General features: G+C 42.6%; 1 pseudogene; it reads left to right on the top strand.

The window, feature by feature from the left end:
* The first annotated feature begins 1317 nt into the window (after positions 1 to 1317).
* On the top strand, positions 1318 to 1755 carry LOC127673849 (TSC22 domain family protein 1-like; annotated as a pseudogene).
* The last annotated feature ends 23014 nt before the right edge of the window (positions 1756 to 24769 follow it).

Here is a 24769-nt window from a genome sequence, read left to right as displayed (position 1 = left end):
TTATTCTTGAGAGCAGTTTTCGCTATCCTGGGGTTTTTGTTATTCTAAATCAATTTGGAAATTTCTCATCCTAACTCTATGAAGAATTGAGTTGGAATTTTGATGGGGATTGCATTGAATCTGTAGATTGCTTTCAGCAAGATGGCCATTTTTACTATATTAATCCTGCCAATCTGTGAGTATGGGAGATTTTTCCATCTTCTGAAGTCTTCAATTTCTTTCCTCAGAGACTTGAAGTTCCTGTCATACAGAACTTTCACTTGTTTGGTTAGAGTTACTCCAAGATATTTTATATTGTTTGTGACTATAGTGAAGAATGTAATTTCCCTAATTTCTTCCTCAGCCTCTTTAACTTTTGAGTATAGGAAAGCTACTGATTTGTTTGAGTTAATTTATATCCAGCTACTTTGGTGAAGTTATTTATCAGCTTTATGAGTTCTATGGTGGAGTCTTTGGGGGCACTTAAGTATACTGTCATAGCATCTGCAAATAGTGATATTTTGACTTCTTCCTTTCCAATTTGTATCCCTTTGACTTCCTCTTGTTGTCTGATTTCTCTAGCTACAACTTCAAATACTATATTGAATAGATAGGGAGAGAGGGTAGCCTTGTCTAGTCCCTGATTTTAGTGGGATTGCTTCAAGTTTCTCTCCATTTAGTTTAATGTTGCCTACTGGTTTGCTGTAAATGTTTAGGTATGGGTCTTGAATTCCTGATCTTTCCAAGACTTTTAACATGATGTGATGTTGAATTTTGCCAAATGCTTTTTCAGCATCTAAGGAAATGATCATGTGTTTTTTTTCTTTGAGTTTGTTTATATAGTGGATTATGCTGATGGATTTTCATATATTGAACCATTCCTGCATCCCTGGGATGAAGACTGCTTGATTGTGGTGTATGATCATTTTGATGTGTTTTTGGATTCTGTTTGTGAGAATTTTATTGAGTATTTTTGCATCAGTATTCATAAGGGAAATTGGTCTGAAGTTTTCTTTCTTTGTTGGGTCTTTATGAGGTTTTGATATCGGTGTGACTGTGGTTTCCTAGAATGAATTGGGTAGTGTTGCTTCTGTTTCTATTTTGTGGAATAGTTTAAAAAGTATTGGTATAGAGGAGTGGAACTGGCAACTGGAGCAGACTGAGCTGCTGCAGCTGCTGGGTCACTGGAGGCAGCCCTGTTGTTCTCACACCCGGAACTTCAGACAGCCAGGAGGCTTTATCTAGTTTCAGCCAGGCTGCTGGAGCTCGCCCCTTCCTTCCTTCTCTCAATTTTTTTCCCCCACAAGGCTGTTTTTGTTTTTGTTTTTGTTTGGCTGAAATTGCATGAACTCCCAATGGTGTAGACCAGTGGCGATGGATCTAGGAGTTTACCAACTGAGACATTTTTCAGTTGCTTTCTTGTAGTCTTTCCTGGGAATTGAAAACACTTCCGTGAGACTTGACAATAGCTCTGGTGCAAGTGTGGTAGATATCGACAACAAAATAGAGCAAGCTATGGATCTGGTGAAAAGCCGTTTGTGGCGGTTAGAGAGGAAGTGAGTGGAGGGTCTGAAGCAGCAGATCAAAGAACTAATAGAGAAAAACTCCCAGCTGGAGCAGGAGAACAGTCTGTTGGAGACTCTGGCCAGTCCGGAGCAGTTCCCCTAGTTTCAGGCCCAGCTGCAGACTGGCTCCCCTCCGGCCACCACGAAGCCACAGGGGACCACACAGCCCACTGCACAGCCAGCATCCCAGGCCTCAGGATCAACTGCATAGCCTGCTATGCCCCAACAGAAGAACTGGCTGCTGATGTCTGAACTGAACAGACCGGAAGAGATGTGCTAGCAAGAAGCTGCCCCCATACTCACACATTTCATTGCTGTCTATGAAAAGGATGTGAGACTTACATGCTGTTCTCGCTTTCCCCTCCCCAGTATTAAGCACTCGTATGCTTTTGGCTTGAAGAAATGTACTAGTTGAGTGAAGTAAAGGTTAATCAGAGAGTGAGCATGGATGTATCCTGTGCAATGTGGCAGATGTCTGAGGAATGGTTTAATTGGCACTGAAGCGCTTGTGCCTTTTCAACTCTCCCCAGCCACCCACCCTGCTTCCAAGAGCTCTGGGGCTCAGAAGGTGGGCTGCTCTTCTTCCCTTCAAAGAACTTGAGAGCCCAGAAACAAGACTTCAATGGGGGTGGGGGTGGGGGTGGGGAGATGCAGTCTTTATACAAAACCGACAACTGTCCCCAAAGCTTATAAAACACGATAGTGCTGTCCCTCTTTTCTGAAACATCAGAAGACATAAAACTATTAGTGACACAATGGTGACAGGTAGCTGGGACCTAGACTATCTTATTATGAAGGTTGTTTTGCTTGCCGTATATTTGTGTATGTAGTGTAATAAATTTGTACAATAGAGGACCGTAACTACTGTTTAGGTTGTACAGATTGAAATTTAGATGTTCCATTGGCTGTCTGAAAAGGTGTGAATTGTCCTTCCTAGAGAGCCCTGCTTTTAAAACTGCTTTGTGACAAAAACCACACCTAAAGAAACTTTAAGAATTTGGCACAGTCAGTCACTTTGTGTAATCCGGAATCTAGCTGCTGAGTCTTGCAAAGTAAACTCCCTCTTGAGAGATGTCAGTTGATCTGGTGAATACTGGGTGGTCAGTTGCTACAGAAGTGGATTTCCCAGTAGGGGTTTCTGCACTTCACCTGTATAATCGTTCTGTGCATGCTCCTCAACAGTTCCCAGTGTATTTACCTGCTCTACTTGTCACCTTTCAATAAAGCATATCAAATATTGATACACACACACACACACACACACACAAAGTGTTGGTATTAGGTCCTCTTTGAAGGTCTGATAGAATTCTGCACTAAATCTATCTGGTACTGGGCATTTTTTGGTTGGGTGAATTTTAATGAATGCTTCTATTTCTCTAGGGGTTTTGGGACTGTTTAGATGGTTTATCTGATCCTGAGTTAACTTTGGTATTTGTTATCTGTCTAGAAAATTGTTCATTTCATCCAGATTTTTTAGTTTTGTTGAGTATAGGCTTTTGTGGTAGGATCTAATGATTTTTTAAATTTCCACAGTTTCTGTTGTTATATTTCCCTTTTCATCTCTGATTTTGTTAATTTGGACACTGTTTCTGTCCTCTGGTTAATCTGGATAAGGGTTTCCCTATGTTGTTGATAAAGAACCAGCTCCTGGTTTGGTTGATTCTTTGTATAGTTCTTTTTGTTTCTACTTGGTTGATTTCTGTCTTGAGTTTGATTACTTCCTGATGTCTACTCCTCTTGGGTATATTAGCTTCTTTTTGTTTTAGAGCTTTCAGGTGTGTTGTCAAAGCTGCTAGTGTAAGCTCTCTCCAAATTTTTTGGGGGAGGCACTCAGAGCTATGAGTTTTCCTCTTAGAACTGCTTTCATTGTGTCCCATAAGTTTGGAAATGTTGTGCCTTCATTTTCAGTAAATCCTAAAAAGTTTTTAATTTCTTTCTTTATTTCTTCCTTGACCAAGTTATCATTGAGTAGAGAGTTGTTCAGCTCCCATGTGTATGTGGGATTTCTGTTGTTTTTGTTGCTATTGAAGACCACTCTGACTCCATAGTGATCTGATAGGAGGCATGGGATTATTTGTCTTCTTATATCTGTTGAGGTTTGTTTTGTGACTGATTTTTTTGACAGAAAAACCAACACACAGTACCTTTATTACTTTTGCAGGACTGTGAACCACAAAGGCAATAGGACAAGCAAAGAAAAGAATTCTTCATTTTGCTGTTTTGAAAGTATGGACTGGGTCCCTCACAGGGGTGGGAATAGGGATAGTGGGACAGAGGTGGGCAAGAAGCAGAGAAAGGAGCTTTAGCACACAGCCTCCGAGAATATTCCACGAACTGACTTCCATGAGCCAGGCAGTGATGGCTAACTCCTAAATACCTCCTACCTCACCACTTCCCAAGGAGGCCAGGAAGTGATGAACCTGTGAAAGGATTCACTGATGGTGTCAGGGTCTCATTCTTGGAATACCTGCAGACACTCCAGAAGTTGTACTTTACAGGCGCAGTCAAGATTAACCATCAGGGTTTCTGTGGACATTGAATGTTGTTAATACTTCAAGGCCTCTAACACAGAGTAGGTAAATCTGCAAAGATTATTGCTGCTGGATTATCAACGTGGAGGGTAAAGGGATCCTTCTAAGCACCCACCTCTGGGATGCCTGAGGGTACCCAGCAGGGCCAAGCTTCGTCTAAGAATCTCACCATTCTTACCTGATGGTAGTCCTAAACTGCCTACTCCCTTAACAATCCACACCCATTCCCAACCACACTGAACCAACTTATCCAATGACTGCCTCACCAACCCCTCTGAAATGTCAATGTTAGCAAACAGTGTTTTTGTTTGGTTTCTGTTGCCATGACAACCAAAAAGCAACCCTGGGAAGAACCACTGAGGGATGATGTTAGGGCAGGAAATGAAGCACGAGCTAATGTAGAAATTATGGCAATAGTGGAGGCACGCTGTCCATACGACAGCCCCTCTGACTGGTGGAGGAGAGCCCACATTGGCCTCACACTATCCAGGGCCAATGTCCTGGGCCCTCCCACACCCAACACCAATCTAGGCAATCTCTCTGATTGGCTGATCCATTCTGGGCAGTCCCCCAACTGAAATTCCCTCAGATGATCCTGGACTGTGTCAAGATGAAATTACCCAGAGCAGAGGGCCGTCTTATGGACTTGTGCAGCCATAACACCTAGAACAGAGCGTGGGAACCAGTGGGGTCCTCAGTTGTTGATTCCACAAATGAACGAATGACTAGGCCGCGCTGCATCCGGCTGAGGGAACTCCTGAGCTCTTTCAGATCAGCCACTCCCTGTTCTTCAAGGCTCACTCACACTGAGCACCCACTGGCCTCACACGGTGTCCAAAGCTCTCTCTCTTCTAGAATCTCCTACATGCTGCTGCATCTTCTTGCAGAAACCGTCCCTAGCCTCCTTCACCTGGTTAAGGCCTTTGGTTCTTTGGATCCTTGCTAGATGCTCCTGAGAGTAGGAATTATTATCACCCATCTCACTTCAGTGTCCCGCAGACCTCCTGCTCAATCCACGGCAGTGAGCGAGAACAGAAGGCGTCTCCAGGCCCACGGGCCTTGAGCTGATGCTTTAGCCCATTCTGAGGATCCCACCCTGCTAATCTGGACCTTTGCTAGTCCTGGGGAATTCAAGCCAGGGCCCAAGCCCCTAGGCTGCCTTCTTCAGCTATGCCAAACAGAGATCTAGCACTTCTGCTTGTGAAGGAGGGAACCGGCACGGCTATGGCCCACTGCTGAGCCATGGTAATGATGGATAACCTGAGGACCACGCGTGTGGACATCACCCGTCTGTCCACCTCCACTCTGCCCGGAGCTGCCATCAACTGCCGACTCTCAGAAGAAGACATTTCACAAAGTGGAGAAAGGGCGTCTGAAGATCAGGCACTGTGGGCTCCTGCAGTACCTCCTCTTCACTAAGTCAGGATTTCTACCAGCTAAACCTGGGGCCTGCCAACTGTGGGTCTGACCCGCGTATTAGTAGCCGAGGAAACAAATCTAGCTGTTTCAGTACATCCGTGACTTTAAAAGAGAAAAGTAATAAGTCACTGCCAAAGTAAAATGGACATTTCAGACCCGCCCCCCTCTTTTTAAATTAAAAAAAAAAAAATCAGTCCATAGGCCAGTATGAGGGTTTGTAAAGTAACAGAACATGCGTCTCTTCTTCTTCTTCTTCTTCTTCTTCTTCTTCTTCTTCTTCTTCTTCTTCTTCTTCTTCTTCTTCTTCTTCTTCTTCTTCTTCTTCTTCTTCTTCTTCTTCTTCTTCTTCTTCTTCTTCTTCTTCTTCTTCTTCTTCTTCTTCTTCTTCTTCTTCTTCTTCTTCTTCTTCTTCTTCTTCTTCTTCTTCTTCTTCTTCTTCTCCTCCTCCTCCTCCTCCTCCTCCTCCTCCTCCTCCTTCTTCTCCTCCTCCTTCTCCTCCTTCCTTCTCCTTCCTTCTCCTCCTCTTTCTTCTCCTCCGCCTCCTTCTTCTTGAAAAGCATGTTCTTTTATTGAAAAAGGAAGTACAAACATTTTATGATTAAATTGAAGATTTATGTGGAAAATATTTCTGATAAAATAGAAGAGATATATAGAAAAACATGTTAAAATTGACAATTTTCATACAAAATTAAAGAGTAAAGTGGTAGACATAAAAACATTGCTAAATTAATTAAAAATGAAATAGAAACATTTTATTTTATGATAGAATTGAAGATTTACATGAAAAATATTTCTGATAAAATTATAGAAAATGTAGAAAAACATGTTAAAATTGAAGATTATCATGGAAAATTTTATATAGATATAATAATGGTAGGCATAAAAGTGTTACTAAATTGACTGAAAGTGGAATTATAAACATTTTATGATAAAGTTGAAGATTTACATGGAAAATATTTCTGACAAAATTCAAGAAATATATAGAAAAACATGTTAAAATTGAAGATTATTATGGAAAATTTTACAGATAAAATTGTAGACATAAAAATAATTCTAAGTTGATTGAAAGTGGAATTATAAACATTTTCAGGTAAAATTGAAGATTTACATGGAAAATATTTTTGATAAAATTCAAGAAATATCTAGAAAAATATGTTGAAATTGACTATTTCATGGAAAATTATACAGATAAAATTGTAGATATAAAAAACATTTCTAAATTAATTGAAGATAGAATTAAAAAACATTTTGTGATAAAACCAGAGTTTTACATGGAAAACATTTCTGATAAAATAGAAGAAATATATAGAAAAACATGCTAAAATGGAAGATTATCATGAAAAATAATGCAGATATAATTGTACATAAAAATCATTACTAAATTAATTGAAAGAGGAATTACAAACATTTTTCTGATAAAATTGAAGATATACTTGAAAATATTTCTGTTAGTCTATGTCTTTTTTTTTTGAGAAATTGAGTCCATTGATGTTAAGAGATAATAAGGACTAGTGATTGTTGCTTCCTGTTATTTTTGATGCTATTTTTATGTTTGTGTGGGTATCTTCTTTTGGGTTTGTTGGAAGAAGATTATTTTCTTGCCTTTTCTAGGGTATAGTTTCCCTCCTTGTGTTGGCATTTCCCATCTATTATCCTTTGTAGGGCTGGACTTGTGGACAGATATTGTGTAAATTCGGTTTTATCATGGAATATCTTTGTTTCTCCATCTATGATGAATGAGAGTTTTGCCTTTGTGTTCTCTTAGGGTCTGTATGAGGCCTTTCCAGGATCTTCTGGCTTTCATTATCTCTGGTGAGAAGTCTGGTGTAATTCTGATAGGTCTGCCTTTATAAGTTACTTGCCCATTTTCCCTGACTGCTTTTAATATCCTTTCTTTGTTTAGTGCATTTGGTGTTTTGATTGTTATGTGCTGGGATGACTTTCTGTTCTGGCTCAGTCTGTTTGGAGTTCTATAGGCTTGTATGTTCATGGGCATCTCTCTCTTTCTCTCTCTTTTTTATGTTAGGGAAGTTTTCTTCTATAATTTTGTTAAAGATATTTACTGGCCCTTTACGTTGTAAATCTTCGTTCTCTTCTATATCTATAATCCTTAGGTTTGGTCTTCTCATTGTGTCCTGGATTTCCTGGATGTTCTGGGATACAAGCTTTATGCATTTTGTATTTTCTTTGACTGTTGAGTCAATGTTTTCTACAATATTTTCATCACCTGAGATTTTTTTCATCTGTCTCTTGTATTCTGTTGTTGATGCTTGCATCTATAACTCCTGAATTCTTTCCAAAGTTTTCTATCTCCAGAGATGTCTCACTTTGTGATTTCTTTATTGTTTCTACTTCCACTTTTAGATCCTGGATGGTTTTGTTCAGTTCCTTCACTTGATTGTTTGTGTTTTCCTGTAATTCTTTAAGGGATTTTTGTGTTTCCTCTTTAAGGGCTTCTAGCTGTTTACCTGTATTCTTGTGCATGTCTTTAAGGGAGTTATTTATGTCCTTCTTAAAGTCCTCTATCACCATCATGAGAAGTGATTTTACTTCTGAATCTTGCTTTTCCAGTTTGACAGTGTTTTGCACCCACCACTTTCTTCCAGTCATGGTGGGAGAATTGGGTTCTGATGATGCCAGGTAACCTTGGTTCCTGTTGCTTATGTTCTTCTGCTTGCCTCCGGCCATCCGAGTATCTCTAGTGCTACCTGCCCTCACTCTATCTGACTGCAGCCTGTCCTTCCTGTGATCATGATTGTGTCAGAACTCCTCAGAGTCCAACTGTCTCTGTGTCCTGTTATTCCAGGATCCTGTGATTCTGAGATCCTGGGTGTGTCAGAGCTCCTGAGAGTCAAGCTGTCTCTGGGACCCTGAGATCCTGGTGTGACCAAGCTCCTGGGATCCTGAGATCCTGTGATCCTGGGCATGTTAGAGCACCTGGAAGTGGAGTTTCCTCTGGGTGTTGTGGGACTGGCTGTGGAGCTCGCGCCCAAGGTCTTTTCTTATCATTTTTAAGTGATTTTTGTGTTTCCTCTTTAAGCGCTTCTAGCAGTTTACATGTGTTCTTCTGTATTTCTTTAAGGGATTTGTTTATGTCCTTCTCAAAGTCCTCTATCATCATTATGAGCAGTGATTTTAAATCAGTGTCTTGTTTTTCTGGTGTGTTGGGGTATGCAGAACTTGCTGTGGTGGGAGAACTGGGTTCTGATCATGCCAGGAAGCCTTAGTTGCTTATGTTCTTGCCCTTGCCTCTCACCATCTGGTTATCTCTGGTGTTAGCTGGTCTTGCTGTCTCTGACTGTGGCTTGTCCCTCCTGCAAGTACTCCTGGGAGACCAGCTTTCTCTGGGAGGAATTAGGGTATGGAGAGCTGTGGCACAGGGTCAGCTCTAGGTACAGATTTAAGCAAGAAGGATCCTGTCCCAGGCTGCTGCTCCTCAGTTCCTGTGTCCTGAGGGCTCCTAGCAGGTCCCTCTGTGCAGAAGTGGTGGTCTTGCCTGTGCTGACAGGTGTGTCAGCATCCTAGGAGGCCAGCTCTCTCCCAGCAGTATCTGGGTACAGAGAGCTGTGGTATAGGATCAGCTCTGGGCGCTGTCAATACAATTACTTTTGAATAACTTATATTATGTACATTTTAACTCTAGCTGTATATTTGGTCAAAGCTACACTTTCATTACGGGATAAGCTGAGGCAGGAGGTCTGCCACAACAGTTTAAGCTCAAGGACAGCTTCTGTGGAAAAGTGAGGCATCCTGGAACTCTGTGCTGTTGACTTTGGACCAGACTGGTGGGAGCCCAGGAGACTGATGGCTGTCAGAGCCTCACGCCCCAGGGCATCAGAGTGCACTAGGTTGTTGCCATCAGGGGCTTCCTCTTGCTCTGTTCCTTTTACTTTCTCAGTCTTACATGATAGCATTGTGGAGATCAAGCTGGGCATGATTTTAAATTAGTCATCACTGGGCAAAACAGGGCGTGCCCTGAGTGACTCCATTTTACAGTCAGCAGTTGGCTTCCTTCTGAGTGCCGTACATACATTGGAGGGCATGACACCTCACTACACACAGACACTGTCAGCTCAAGACCATCCATGATGCAGAGGTTGATAATTAACTTAATCCCCAAAGTAAAAACATGTCATCTACACTCTCATCAAAATAGGTCGGAAACAGTGAATTATGACACGTTGTGTCATAACATCAAAAGATTAGACACTTCTGATGAACAAATATTTTAAAACCACATTTTAAATCTATCGTAGCACTGATAAGACTCCATTGTTATGAAAGTCTAGAGTCAGAAGAAATTATAAGCAATTATCTCATCAAACCATTAATGTAATTAAAAACCTTTTAAAAAATCAAAGCCATCCCAATTTATATTGAGTGTTATAAACTTTGTGACATACCAAAACTTTTGATTTTTACAATCTCTTAGAAATCATGTTGGGTGAAATTAATTTTTTGTATAACTCCTTCTTCCAGTAAGGTTATTCTCTCTGTCAGAAAAGCATCTCTTTGCCTACATATACCCACTAGCACCTCTTCATTGTCTTCTTCCTTCCTTGTTAAATTCATGATGTAAATGAGGCTTCTTGTTTTCCAGGTCGGTATAAAATCCTGAACACAGCATGCGTTTTGATGTACAACAATATTTCAAAGTGTTACATTTCTATTGGTTAATATGCTTTTTCCAACCTATCTTCAATAACCAGGTGGCATTGCTTGGATAATGGTGATATTCCTGTCTTCTTCACAAATTTAAAATAATCTAGTGTGTAAGATTTGCTTGTATTCATGAACTTAAAAAATTGAACTAAATTTGTATATCCTCTTGTTAACTTATTAGCCAATTTATGCTTACCATCTGAGGGAGGGATATTGTCATGTAAAGATACCACATAGCATCTATCTGAAGGCGTAGAACAGATGCATCAGATCAAAGACACAGGCAAACTTGGGTCAGGCTGCAAAAAAAAAAAAAAAAACTAGAGCTGTTGTATATGTTTAACAGGAGTTTGTAGAAATATGTGTACCTACAACACGTAATTGACTGAGTAGCTGCTCAGAGATGTGAGAGGCTGGAATGACACATTCTCAAGACATCCTTTCTTGAACCATCTTTAGTCTCTTTAGGGGATGTTTATTCCTTAACTCGGAATGTGTGTCCTGACGTTCCTGTGACTATTAGACATGTCCTTAGACTTTATGAACAGACCCTGTAGGTTGCCCTGTCCCAAAAGCTAAGAATTTTATCAGTTAGCATCTGAGGCCCAGAGTCAAGATTTTCCAGCCTTGCTATATAACCCATTTGCCTGGTATACTTACTGATGTATTTGAAAAATTTTTGATTTATGACTTTCCTTGTTTCTTTACTATAAAAAGTTCATGAAAGTGCTACCACGTAGAAATATGGGTGAGCTAAGGAAGCTTCATCCAGCAGCTCATGGAGACAGATGCAGAGACCCGGAGTCAAAGGTCATCTGGAGCTCAGCGAGCCTGATGGAAGAAGTGGGGGTAGAATTGTGCAATGTGGAGGGGTCAAGAAGACCTACAGAGTCCATGGGGCTCACAGAGACGGAAACAACAGCCACAGAGCACCCAGGAGCTGGACCTAGGCCCCCTACATATAATGTAGCAGCTTGGTCTTTATGTGAGTCCCCTGATGATTGGAACAGAAGCTGTTTCTGACCCTTTTGCCTGCCACTGGATCCCCTTCCCCAAACTGTCTACTTGGTTAGGCCTCAGTGTGAGGTGATGTGTCTAGGCCTACTGCAACTGCATGTTCCTGTGGGGTGGTATGCAGGGGGGGCGCCTTCCCAGGGTGGGGTTAATGAGGGAAAAGGTTTGCAAGGGTGGGTCTGGGAGGTGATAATGGACAGATGGGGGCATGATAGGGATGTAAAGTGAGTAAATTATATGCATGCATGCATACATACATACATACATACATGCATACATGCATACATGCATACATACATACATACACACATGCATGCATGCACACATGCATACATAATACATACATGCATGCATGCATACATACATACATACATACATAAATGGTTAAGCTAAATTTGTAGACACTCTGATAGCCTGGCCAGGTTCTTTCATATTTGTCTTAAGAATAAAGGGATCTCTTACCCATTTGAGGGAAGGTTGGTCCTTTTTACACGTGGAAGCAACTCTCAGCTCTATAAAAGGAAATGTGAAAACCAGCCACTAAGATAAGTTTTTATTTATTTATTTATTTAATTTATTTATATTTATTTTTATCAGATCACACCCTTGGTAGGGACAAAGTGGAAGATGGGTCCCAGAGCTCATGCAGAGGGGCCTTAAAGAGAGGCCCAGGGAAGTCAGAAAGTGAAAGCCTCTTATGGTGACTTGGGTTAAAGAAGAAAGCTCCTTTAATATTGGCAGGAACTGTTTGATGGGGGCAGGGGAGGACAGTTTCAGATTGTTCCCTCAGTTCCTGTACAATGTTCTGCATTAAGGGTGAGGGAAATCTCACACCTAGGCACGGGGAGAAGTGAGTGAGAGGACCCTGCAGGCTGAGGCTGAGGGGAGGGAGGAAAGCAATGGAGGTCAGAGGTAGGGAGACTGGAAAGAAGTGTCAATCAGAGGGGGGCTGGTGGAAAAGGAGCCAGAGTGTGAGCAGAGTTTAGTGGTAGGGTCTGCTGGGGTCACAGGGCAGGTCTCTTACACCTGAGGATCCTGTCACACAGCTATGAAGGTTTAGCTATCAGGATCACTGAATCCCTGATAGAATCATCACAGAGAGGTGTCACTGAGCAAACAGCTGGTGTGCCACCAACAAGACAGTGCTCTCAGTGTGAGGATGGGTCCAAAAGAAAAATTGTGTGACAAAGGAAGTGTTTTCTGTAGGATATCTTCAACATCATTCTAGCCAGGTTTTGAGACTACATCCTTTGGTGAGGTAGAAGGCACTATGGCCAACAGACAGAGTTGGTCCCTTCCAAGATGCAATGCTGAGCCTGAAAGTGCCCACCCAGGCTCTCCACCACTGCTCACAAACCATGTCTCCATTCTGGGCATCCTAAGAGAAGAACCCTCCTGGACCAACGCACAGCACCTCAGCTTCACTGCAGAGATGAACTGAGCAGATGGATTGGCATAATGACATCAGACATGTGCTCCGGACACTTGTAACCTGAAATGGACTACAAGTCAGCTCTGAGTGTGTACTGGTGAGTTGTATGTCAATTGCACACAAGATGGACTTGTTAGAGTGGAGGGAACTCCAACTGAGGAAATGCTTTTATAATACTGAGTTGTAGGCAATCCTATAAGGCATCATCTGATTTAATAATTGATGTGGAAGGGCCTAGCACACTGTTGTTCAGGCCCCCCTGGAATGGTAGTCCTGGTTTCTATAAGGAACCAGACTGAGAGAGCAAAGGGGAGCAAGCAGGTAAGCAGCACCCCCTCCTTCCTACCTTGGCCTGTTTCAGTTTCTGCTTGAGATCCTTTTCTGACTTCCTGCAGTGACAGACTATGCTGTGGAAGTCCAAGCCAAATAAAACTTTGCCTTCCCAACTTGCTTTGGCCACGGTGTTTCCTCCCAGCAATAATGACCTCAACTAGGTAAATGACTGTTGGGTGTTGCTGCCAAAGATCTGAGGATGCATTGTGGACAGGATGGTGGAAGAATTTTGAAACTTTGAGACAGAAAAATCACTGAGTGTTGAGAGCACAGTGAGCAGCTGTTCTGTAATAGCTTGGAAGAGAAGCCTTCTGGGGACAGATCAGATGATGGAGGCCTGGCTTGTGAGGGAAGCAAAGACTCTCCTAAGTCATCTGTACCAACAATCTGTGGTATCTGGGCAGTTAGAGCTGAAGAGTGTGTTACGTTTAACAAGAGACCAGAGAAGTATAGCAAACCTTTGCTGTGATGGGACAGTGAGCGCTGTCACCTGGGGCTGAAGCATCAGTTGTGATTAAGAAGAGACCAACATCATTGAGAGGAAGTTTTCTAGGAAGGATCTCCCGAGAGTCAGGAAGCTGTGCTCTGGACATGGCCTAGGTGTTACCTTGTGCTGACGGCTGACCCGGGTACTCTGCAAGGGTCTCAGGTGGTGTAGCTGGAGGAATGGAGGGTCACACAGAGCAGCTGAGGCTCAGCACTGTGGAAAGACAGGAGAGGCCATCGGTGCAGACGCAGCCTGTGGAGCAGTCCCAGTCTCAAGGTTGAAGGAGTCAAGGAGAGAAGCTGAGGCGCCATGACAGAGCCCAGGAGAGGCTGTGGGTGAGAGTGCAGCCCAGCTGCAGCAAGAGTCACCAGCGCCTGGAGATGCCAGTGCCATGGGATGACCAGGGATGACTGCCCCGGCGGTGGACGGGAGCCAGCTGGAGCCCCGATGACAAGCTGTGTGTTCTGTGAGGCAGAGCTGGAGACGTGGCCGACACATTTGGAGGATCTAGAAGACTGTGATGAATCCCAGACACTGGATACTGATGTATTTATGGCTGGAGATGGGTTTTGCTTTGTTCGTATTACAATGGTGCACTGGTTCTTCTCTCCTGAAATAAAATGATATTTAACTAATTTTTTCCAAAAGATTTTATTTATTTTTATATGTTAACTATACTGTAGCTGTCTTCAAACACACCAGAAGAGGGTGCCAGATCTCATTACAGATGGTTGTAAACCACCATGCGGTTGCTGAGGTTTGAACTCACAACCTTCAGAACTGCAGTCAGTGCTCTTAACTACCGAGCCATCGCTCTAGCCCATTTAATTTAATTTTAATAATTGAAGAAGTACACAGAGACTTTAATTTTGAAAAGATAATTTTCATTTTCAAAAAATACTAGGTTTTTATAGAGACTGAACTTGTAAAGTCTATGAAGTGGTAAAGACTATCAACGTTTTGTTTAATATCATTTGTGTTTTGCTTTGTGATATTATATGAATGTGCCATGTTTGGGATAGATAAAGTTCCTGATTAAAAAGGTTTTGTCAAAATAAATAAATGTGTTGTGCTTGTGTGTCAAAGTGACTAGGGTTCAGTTGTGCTGGCAGTTTTTTGTCAAGGTGACAGAAGCTAGAGTTTAATCCCTAATTTTCTTTGTGGCCTGGTGCTTCATCATAGCATCAGGAACCCTACTCATAGGAAAAGGGACTCAGTGTAAAGCAGAGAACAAACCCCTGATCACCCAGAGTCCCTTGATCAGGGTGTCTGTCTGAGATCAAAGTGGCAGAGACAAATGTCAGTCAGGAACTCTTTCTCTCCTATGCTGAAGAATAAAAAGAACTGTCAAGTAGGGAGGCGAGAGAGAGGGTGAGGAGTTTCTCACAGTGTGTTCAGGCTTCTAGGAATGAGTTCCTCTCTCTCTTCACTATTAGAGGGCACAAATTAAGAAAAAATTACCCCATATGTCTTGCACAGAAGTCTGAGAGTCAGTCCTTAGCTTATATCCTGATGCACCTCGACCCTTGACAAATTGAGGTGGTCCAGACTCCATCATGGAGGCCACTGGATCTCCCTGCATTGTCTCCTGAGACAAAAGTCTTCAGCTGCCCAAGGACTGCTCCAACAACCCCCACAGGGAACAAAGGAAAGAGAGGAAGGCAGGAGGAGAATTTCCTAACCAGGCCACCAAAGGTTTGTTGCAGGAAGATTAGCCCAGAGCATGGGTGAATGCATTTTCTGGATCAAACATAGATATCACCCCATCCAAGAGGTAGGAAACCCATTACAGGAGGGGAAAGAAAGGTTGGGAGGGCAAGACAGGGTGGAATGATGGGAAACAATGTTCTCAAGTTATGAACTCGCTGTTGAAGTTCTGAGTACTTGCTTCACCCCTGCACAGGGTCAGGTCTGTAACACACACACACACACACACACACACACACACACACACACGCACACACACAAACATAGAGGTGAAGGTAGAAGCAGGAGTACCTTAAAGAGGACAGGTCTAGTGGTACTGGAAAGGTTAATAAAAGAGTTGATATTGTCTATTTATATTTCTTTAATACATGAATATGTCATAATGAAACCAATTATTTTGGTGCCTCTCTTTTCAAAGGGCTGGATGACATAGGTCACCCACACATGAAAAGCATGCGTCAGTCTGTGTAAATATTAATGGTCATCCCTGCACTTGCTGCAGAATTCTGATGAAGGCAGTTATTTGACCATATTGTCTTATCTGGAATTACCCAGAAGGGGTCCTATTCTATGACCTCTGTGAGACTCCGACCATGCACCACAAAGGCCTGTGTCCTGACTCCATCAAATGACTTTGAGGTTGAGACTGGCTGTAAAGCATCAACATAAAGTCTGACAATGTCTGCAATAGTCACTGTAATGTGTAGTTTCTGCTACACTCTGTATTATCTGAGGCCCAGTGGAGGGCCCTTCCCTTCAGAGCTTTGAGGGCCTGAAAGGCTTTGACACTGATACAGTTCGCTATTTGAAATGACTCTGTGAGGGCTGAATTACGTTCCTAGTTTCTGACCCACGGAAGCCTATACAAACCCTGGAAGAAGGAAGACAGGCTCTCAACCCTTGCTAGCAGGTCCCTGTAGTCACTGGCACGGGAACTCAGAGAGTTTTCAGTGTATTTTCTTGGAATTCTTGCATAGATTGAAAACTAGCTGAGACACCCAGCCTCGTAAACTGGAGAATTACGGGATTCTTGGACTTTCAATACATTGGGCACCAATATTGCATTAGCTACACCATGGTCTTTAAGTCATTTTAGTAAACCTACTATATGTATACACATAAACACACACTTATACACACACACATATATATATATATATACACATTTATATGTATGTTCATACATATACATATATGTGCATGTATATAGTTATATGTAGTGTATACATATATGTATATGTGTATATATGTATATGTATAGTGCATATGTGTTAGTTATTCATGGTTGTTAACTTGATTATGCTTGGAATTAATTAGGACCGAAAAATGGAACACCTGAAAGAGATTTTGGATTAATTTAAAGTGGAAAAATCTAATTCTAATCAAGATATTTAATGTTGGAAAACACACCTTTAATCCCGATGTTTTGATATGGGAAAACCCACGTTTAATATAGGCTCCACCTTCTAGAGTTTATGTAAGTGCATGGAAGAAGTTTGCTTTTGCTATTTCCCTGATTGCTCTCGCCTTGCTACCAAGCCCATTCGTCCATTGTCACTAGAGCCCAGCACTTCAGGACTCTGATACTGAAGACCTCCTGAGACATCCAGCCTTGTGCACTGAGCGGCTTTGGGATTCTTGGTCTTTTCCACATAGGCAGCCATGATAGGATTAGCTGGGCCCCAGCCTGCATGTCTTTCTAGTAAATCACCTTTCTACATGTAGAGATTCATTCTATATGTCCTGTTAAACTAGAGCACCCTGCCTAACACACCTGCCATGTGTTTAAGACCATGTAGATTTCACAAGTTAACCTTTTTCTGATGAGTTCAGGTGAGGCTCCTTAGCAGGTATTTTGGAGGACTCAGGAGACCACTCTTGCCTTCATCAATTTTCCTTCCTTAATAATACTCTCTGCTCCAATGGGTAAGTGCTTTGTGGTTTTCCTGGCAAGCACCATGATTCATCCTGCTTGTTACAAAATGCTTGTCCTCCATGTCTATGACCTCGACACAGGGACCAGCATGAAGGAGCCCCGAGTCCTGATTAGCAACTGTGTCTCAATTTAGTGCCCGGGTCCCCGAGTCCTGATTAGTCACTGTGTCTCAATTTAGTGCCCAGGTCCCCGAGTCCTGATTAGTCACTGTGTCTCAATTTAGTGCCCAGGTCCCCGTCTCTGCCTCTCTACAGCATGCTGCTGGGCAGCTGCAGTTTTGAGATGGTGCCCCATCCTTCCCCTTCCAGCTCACAAATAGAAAAGGTGACAGGAAAGTCTCTGTTGTAGGAAGAACTGAGTCTAGAGGGAGCAGTTTCATTTTCTCTCTGGAGCACCCTGGCCTCTTTTGCAGTTAGTGGGTAAGGAAGACAGTTCAACCAGTACTGTAGTCAGCAAGTGTGATCCACCAGATGAAGAGAATGAAAGGCAAAGTTTCATAACCCCACGACAAATGCAGAAACAGAAAAGTGGTCACAACTCAACACACTTTCCGATGAAATCTGTCAATAAACCAGGAATGGAAAGAATATCTGTACATACATGCATCTGCACACACACACACACACACACACACACACACACACACAGAGACTTACAATTCAAAAGACCTAATAGCATAGTTAAGAGTGAGAAGTTGACACCAGGCAGGTGTGCACTGTCACAACTTGTAATCCACATGGCATGTGAAGTCCTAGCTCATTGAGGAAGAAAAAAAAACAAAGAAGGAAAGAAAGACAGGAAGTAAAACAAAGAAAAACAGAGGAAAGAAAAGAAGAGCAAATCACTAATGAGCACCCGACGGGACGTGAGGAGGGTAAGGAGTCTACTTATGTCTGACTACGTTGTAGGAGAAAGCAATCGGCAAAGGAAACATCAGTCTCCTTCGCATATACTCACACCTGTGGTGTGAAAATCAAATTCAGAAAACTGCTTCACTGTTGGCAGCAGCAAACATCTCAACCAGGAGGCTGAGATCAGAGATGGAGAACTGCAGTAAGATGAAAGAAACTGAAAAGAACACAAATACTCGGGAAAATACCTGTCACCACTGTTTATAATAGGTATAATGTTCAAAATAATGTATGTACTCTATTTGGTCTCTCTTAAAGTCTGCATTGAAAAAGAATAAAAAAATCCACCTTCACACAGAAATATGAACGGCTGTATATAGCAAAATATATCCTAATTTCTATATTTATTTATTTTATTGTATGTATGTAAATGTTTTGCTTATATGTGTGTCTATGCACGGCAGTGTTGTGCATAATTCTGAGCCACCACGTGGTTGCTGAGTCTTGAATCTGGGTCCTCTGTCACAGCAACATATATCACATTCCTTGATTTCCAACACTACCCAAAGCTGTAGTCATTGAGACAGCATGGCAGGAAACACTGACCAATGATGGAGCAGAACAGGGAGCCCAGAAGCAGGCCTGCACAGGGGTCTTGACTAGAGACGCCAGGATTAAGTAGTGCAGGAAAGAAAATCTTCCATGATGCTGCTGGGGAAAGTGGTTAGAAGCCTGTGAGAGGCTAAACCTCAACCTTACAGTCCATGCTATTCAAAATGATCCTCAAATGGACAGAGGGTTTAAGTGTCAAATCTGAAACTGAAAAACTACTATTAAAAGTATAAAGGAAACAATTGAGTATTTATCTTCATAATAACACTTGAAACCACAAAACGCTCAGACAGTAACAGCAACAATGAAAACCTCAAATCATAAAGGCTGAGGCAAAGAGACACTATTAATAGAGGGCAGGGTACAGTGCCTCTCAACTGTAATCTCAGCACTTGAGCAGCAGTAGAGGTCTCTGTGAGTTGGAGGCCAGCCTGGTCTACACAGTGAGTCCAGACCAGCCAGCACTACATAGTGGAACCTTGTCTCAATAAACAACCAGAAAAGAAACCAAAGCTGAAGGGATAGCCCTTCATGGCCATCCACCTTTCTCAGGCAGTCCAGGCCCATGTGTCTGAACATGGTAATATTTACAGTGGGTCTTTCCCTCCCATATCAATCATTCATCAAAAAACACAAACAAACAAACAAACAAAAAACATCCCCCAAACCAAAAACCCATCAAGAAACAATCAGACAGGCCAATCTGATAGAAGCAATTCCTTAATCAACGTTCCCTCTTCAATCGTGACTCTAATTAGTATTAAATTGGAAAAACATTAGCAGAACAGACACCGTGAATTGAAACACAGCGATGAAATTCTTGGAGATGCATACCTCTAGAAGGGAATTGGATGCTTTTATAGCAGTGAGGAATAATGACCTGGCCTTGCTTCCTAGCACAACCTAGTTCTAGCACAAGAGACCACATGGTGGAAGGAGGGGATAGACTTCCACAGGTTGTCCTCTGACTTCACACACACCAATGTAGGTCCACATACAAACACATGTGTGGGCATGCCCTCGTGCAAACATACTTACAAATAAAGAAATATATTTTTCTTTAAAGGAAAGGAGCTATAGGAGAGAATGCAACCCTGGGCTGGAAACTGCTGCAGTATGGAGGGATGTCAACCTAGGGAGAGCTGTAAATCACCTCCAAGAACATCTTAATCTCTATTCCTTGGCTGGGAACACACACAACCGTGCCAACACTTGTATTGTCCAAACAAGTTCTTTGAAAATGAAACTGTTACAAGCCCCGATGTTTCTCATACAACCTGCATGACCACGGCAACCCATGTATGGTCCAATCGCTTGTGTGGTTCAGACAGTTCCACTCCCTGATGGCTAAGCCTTCAAACATATGAGCCTATGAGAGCCATTCATTCTCAAGTTACCACAAAGGGAGACTGTGAATGTCCGAGAACATGTATGGGAGGAGGATTGGCCTTTGTGGGGAGGACACATTCCTGGACAGAGGAGTATGAATAAGGAACCATCAAGTAAGGCCTCAGATACTGTTGACCACCATGTTTGTCTTTGTATAGAAGTGGAAACAGGGATTTGAGTGTTAACCTACGAATAGTCTACAAAATCTTCCCAAGAAGGAAAAAATAAGGTCCCTAAAATATTCTCAAATGAAGTTGTCCTATAGGAAATCAGAGGACCAGGAGGAGCAAACTTAGAGAATTGTATCATTGAACTAAGAAAAGTGAGAGTCTTGGCTACTAAGGAGTGTCTCCACATAGGTAACAGAGGCCAAAGGCAGCAAATTCTAATAAGAACTATTGGGAAAGATGGCTCAGGTGATAAAAGAACCTGCCCCAGATCATGATTTGATGGCTTGTTTCATGTCAACTTGACACTGAAATCATCTGACAGGTGGGAGTCACAGGAGGCGGGACCCAGAGTAGGGGATCCTATGAGAAGTTGCTGAGCAGGAGCCACTTCCAAGGCACTTGAAATGGGAGCAGCTAATCCACACTCCAGTTGGCCATAGGCCAGGGGTGTGGGTCTCAGGGGCAGCAGCCTGAGGGCAGAGAGCAGAGGGCAGCAAGGAGCTGGGAGCTGGGCCATCCAGAAGGCAGACAGGATGTTGGGGAGCCCTGCACTTTCTTAATTAGTGGTTGTTGAGGGAGAGGGATTGAATGAGAGGGAGAGGGGGAGGGAGAGGGAAGGAGGGAGAGAGAGGAAGAAGGAGAAGGAAGGAGGGAGGGAGAGAGAGACAGAGAGAGAGAGAGAGAGATTGAAGGAGAGAGGGGGAGGGAGAGAGGGAGAGAGGGAGAGAGGGAGAGAGAGAGAGAGGGAGAGAGGGAGAGGTGAGAAAGAGAGAGAGAGAGAGAGAGAGAGAGAGAGAGAGAGAGAGAGAGATTTGGCTCTTGAAGTCTCAAAGCCCACCCCCAATGAGACAGGTCCTCCAACTTGGCCACTCCTACTCCAACAGGAACACACCTCCTCATCTTCTAAGTAGTGTCACTGCCTGATGGCTTAGTGCTCAAATACATGAGCCTTTCAGTGCGACGTTTCAAACCAGTAACTGAGACCACAATTCTGATCCCCTTCTCTGTTCTGCACATCCTCTGCAGAGAGCTGAAACCACACAGTTTACAGCCTCTGGACAGATTGGGAATCTACTCTGAAGCTAGATTGGCTAGAGCATTCTCAGTCCATAGCTGGGGAGGTTCATCTGAATATTCTGAGTTACTCTATCTGAGACCCAGTAAGTTTCCTCATTTTATGAGAGTCAGGACTTTCCCCTATCCTCTGAAGACAGTTCCATAGTCAGAGGTTAGCAGATAAAAGCAGCAAATTGCAATTTTGCCCCACAGATAGATCAAAGCAAGCCTGAAGAGGCAACTCTGCAGAGGACCCAGGCTAGCTGATTTCCAGCCCCTTCCTTGTCTGCAATACACTGAGATCTTACATTAGGGCTCAAAGTGGCAGCAAGCAAAGGGTTTGCTAATACTTTGCTATGAATACACTACCCAGCACACTCTGCTCTAGAACAGTGGTTCTCAACAATCCTAATGATGTCTCCTTTAAAAACAGATCCTCATGTGGTGAGCCCCCAACCATAAAATTATTCCATTGCTACTTCATAACTGTAACTTTCTACTGTAGGAGATAGTATTTAGCTGGAGACCAGCAGAGGGAGAGAATCCTCGCGGCCATATTTACAGCCTGTTGGAGCAGAAGAGCTTCACTAGGTACTGTATTACCCCCAGCTTTAGATCTCTGGGGGTGCAAACCGCCAGGGGTCTGCCTGCACACAGGATCTGAGCACTTAGGCAGTTTATCTACCAGACCTCCTGGTGTGGGGCCTGTGTCCTGCCTGGAGACCAGCAGAGGGAGAGAATCCCCGTGGCCATATTCGCTGCCTGCTGGAGCAGAAGAGCATCACTAGGTACTGTATCACCCTGAGCTTTAGATCTCTGGGGGTGCAAACCCCCAGAGGTCTGCCTGTGCCCAGGACCTGAGCACACAGGTGGTTCATCTCCCAGCTGGTAGGTTGTGGGGCCTGTATCCTGTGTGGAGAACAGTAGAGGGTGCAACTCCTCGTGGCCATCTTCGTGGCTTGCCAGGGCAGAAAAGCATCACTAGGTACTGTATTATCCTGAGCTTAAGATCTCTGGGGTTGCAAATCTCCAGGGGTCTGCCTGCGCTCAGGACCTGAGAACATAGGCGGTTTGTCTGCAAGCCGGTTGGTCGCGGGGCCTGTATCCTACATGAGAATCAACAGAGAGACTGACCCCCCACTCACCATCTTTGCTCCATAACAGAGCAGTCTTAGAACACCTGGTTTACCTTGACAACCCAAGTATAACATTTCTTGAGATAAGACTGAGCAGGGCTCCAAAGGAATCAAAGAGGAAGGCAGCATATCAGTAATCTGTGCCAGAGGAAATCCAGTCACCCACTATCGCGGAAATAGCCCTAAAGTTCCACAATAGGTTGAAGCACCAGCCAGTGACAATAAGACCATCTAACACCAGTGAGAACTAGATGGCTAAAGGCAAGTGTAGGAACGTTACTAACAGAAACCAAGGCATTATGGCAGCATCTGAACCCAATTCTCCAACAATAGCAAGTCCTGGATACCCCAACACACAGAAAAACAAGAGTTGGATTTAAAAGCACTGGTAAGGATGCTGTTAGAGGAACACATAGAGGACATAAATAAACATCTTAAAGAAATTCAGGAGAAAAATGATCAAAAGCTAGAAGCCCTTAAAGGGAAACACAAAAATCACTTAGAGAAATTCAGGACAATATGGGTCAGAAGTTTGTAGCCAATAAGGAGGAAATGCAAAAATCACTTAAAAAAATACAAGAGAACTTTGATCAACAGGCAGAAGTCATGAAAGAGGAAACACAAAAATCTCTCAAAGAATCAGAGGAAAACACAAACAAGCAAATGACAGAACTGAGCAAAAACTTCCAGGATCTGAAAACAGAAGTAGAAACAACCAAGAAAGCACAAAGAGAGACATCTTTGGAGATAGAAAACCTTGGGAAGAAATCATGGACCATAGATGCAAATATAAACAACAGAATACAAGAGATAGAAGAAAGAATCTCAGATGCCGAAGATACTATAGAAACCATGGACTCAACAGTCAAAGAAAATGCAAAATGCAAAAAGCTTGTAACCCAAAACACCCAGGAAAACCAGGACACAATGAGAAAGCCAAATCTAAGGATTATAGGCATTGATGAGTGAAGATTTACAACTTAAATGGCCAGCAAATATCTTCAACAAAATTATGGAAGAAAACTTCCCTAACCTAAAGAGAGAGATGCCCATGAATATACAAGAAGCCTACAGAACTCCAAACAGACTGGACCAGAACAGAAATACCTCCTGTCACATAATAATCAAAACCCCAAATGTGCTAAACAAAGAGAGAATACTTAGGGCAGTAAGAGAAAAAGGGCAAGTAACATATAAAGGAAGACCTATCAGAATTACACCAGACTTCTCACCAGAGACCAAGAAAGCTGGAAGATACTGGGTGGAGCTCATGCAGACTCTAAGAGAACACAAATGCCAGCCAAGACTACTATACCCAGCGAAACTCTCAACCACTATAGATGGAGAAACAAAGATCTTCTACTCAACACACCTGGAGAATCTGGAGGAAATGGACAATTCCTTAGACAGATACCAAATACCAAAATTAAACCAGGATCAAATAGAACATCTAAACAGACCCATAACCCCTAAAGAAATAGAAGGGGTCATAGATAGCCTTCCAACCAAAAAAAGCACAAGACCAGATGGTTTCAGTGAAGAATTCTATCAGACCTTCAAAGAAGACTTAACACCAATACTCTTCAAACTCTTCCACCAAATAGAAACAGAAGCAACACTACCCAACTCCTTCTATGAAGCCACAATTACATTGATACCAAAACCACACAAAGATCCAACTAAGAAACAGAATTTCAGGACAATTTCCCTTATGAATATCGATGCAAAAATATTCAATAAAATTCTTGCCCACCAAATCCAAGAACACATCAAAACGATCATCCACCAAGATCAAGTAGGCTTCATCCCAGGGATGCAGTGATGGTTCAATATAAGGAAGTCCATCAATGCAATCCACTACATAAACAAACTCAAAGAAAAAAACCACATGATCATTTCATTAGATGCTGAAAAAGCATTTGACAAAATTCAGCATCCTTTCATGCTAAAAGTCTTGGAAAGGACAGGAATTCAAGGCTCATATCTAAACATAGTAAAAGCAATATACAGCAAACCAGTAGCCAACATCAAACTAAATGGAGAGAAACTTGAAGCAATCCCACTAAAATCAAGGACTAGACAAGGCTGCCCACTCTCTCCATATCTTTTCAATGTAGTTCTTGAAGTCCAAGCTAAAGCAATTAGAAAACATAAGGAGGTCAAAGGGATACAAATTGGAAAGGAAGAAGTCAAACTATCATTATTTGCAGATGATATGATAGTATACTTAAGTGACCCAAAAAACTCTACTAGAGAACTCCCACAGCTGATAAACAACTTCAGCGAAGTGGCAAGTTATAAAATCAACTCAAGCAAATCAGTAGCCTTTATATAGTCAAAGGATAAGCAGACTGGGAAAGAAGTTAGGGAAATGACACCCTTCACATTAGCCACAAACAGCATAAAGTATCTTGGTGTGAATCTAACCAAACAAGTGAAAGACCTATATGACAAGGACTTCAGATCTCTGAAGAAGGAAATCGAAGAAGA

Source organism: Apodemus sylvaticus, chromosome 23 (genome assembly GCF_947179515.1).
Source record: "Apodemus sylvaticus chromosome 23, mApoSyl1.1, whole genome shotgun sequence".
Lineage (NCBI taxonomy): Eukaryota > Metazoa > Chordata > Mammalia > Rodentia > Muridae > Apodemus > Apodemus sylvaticus.
This window is presented reverse-complemented; position numbering and strand designations above follow the sequence as displayed.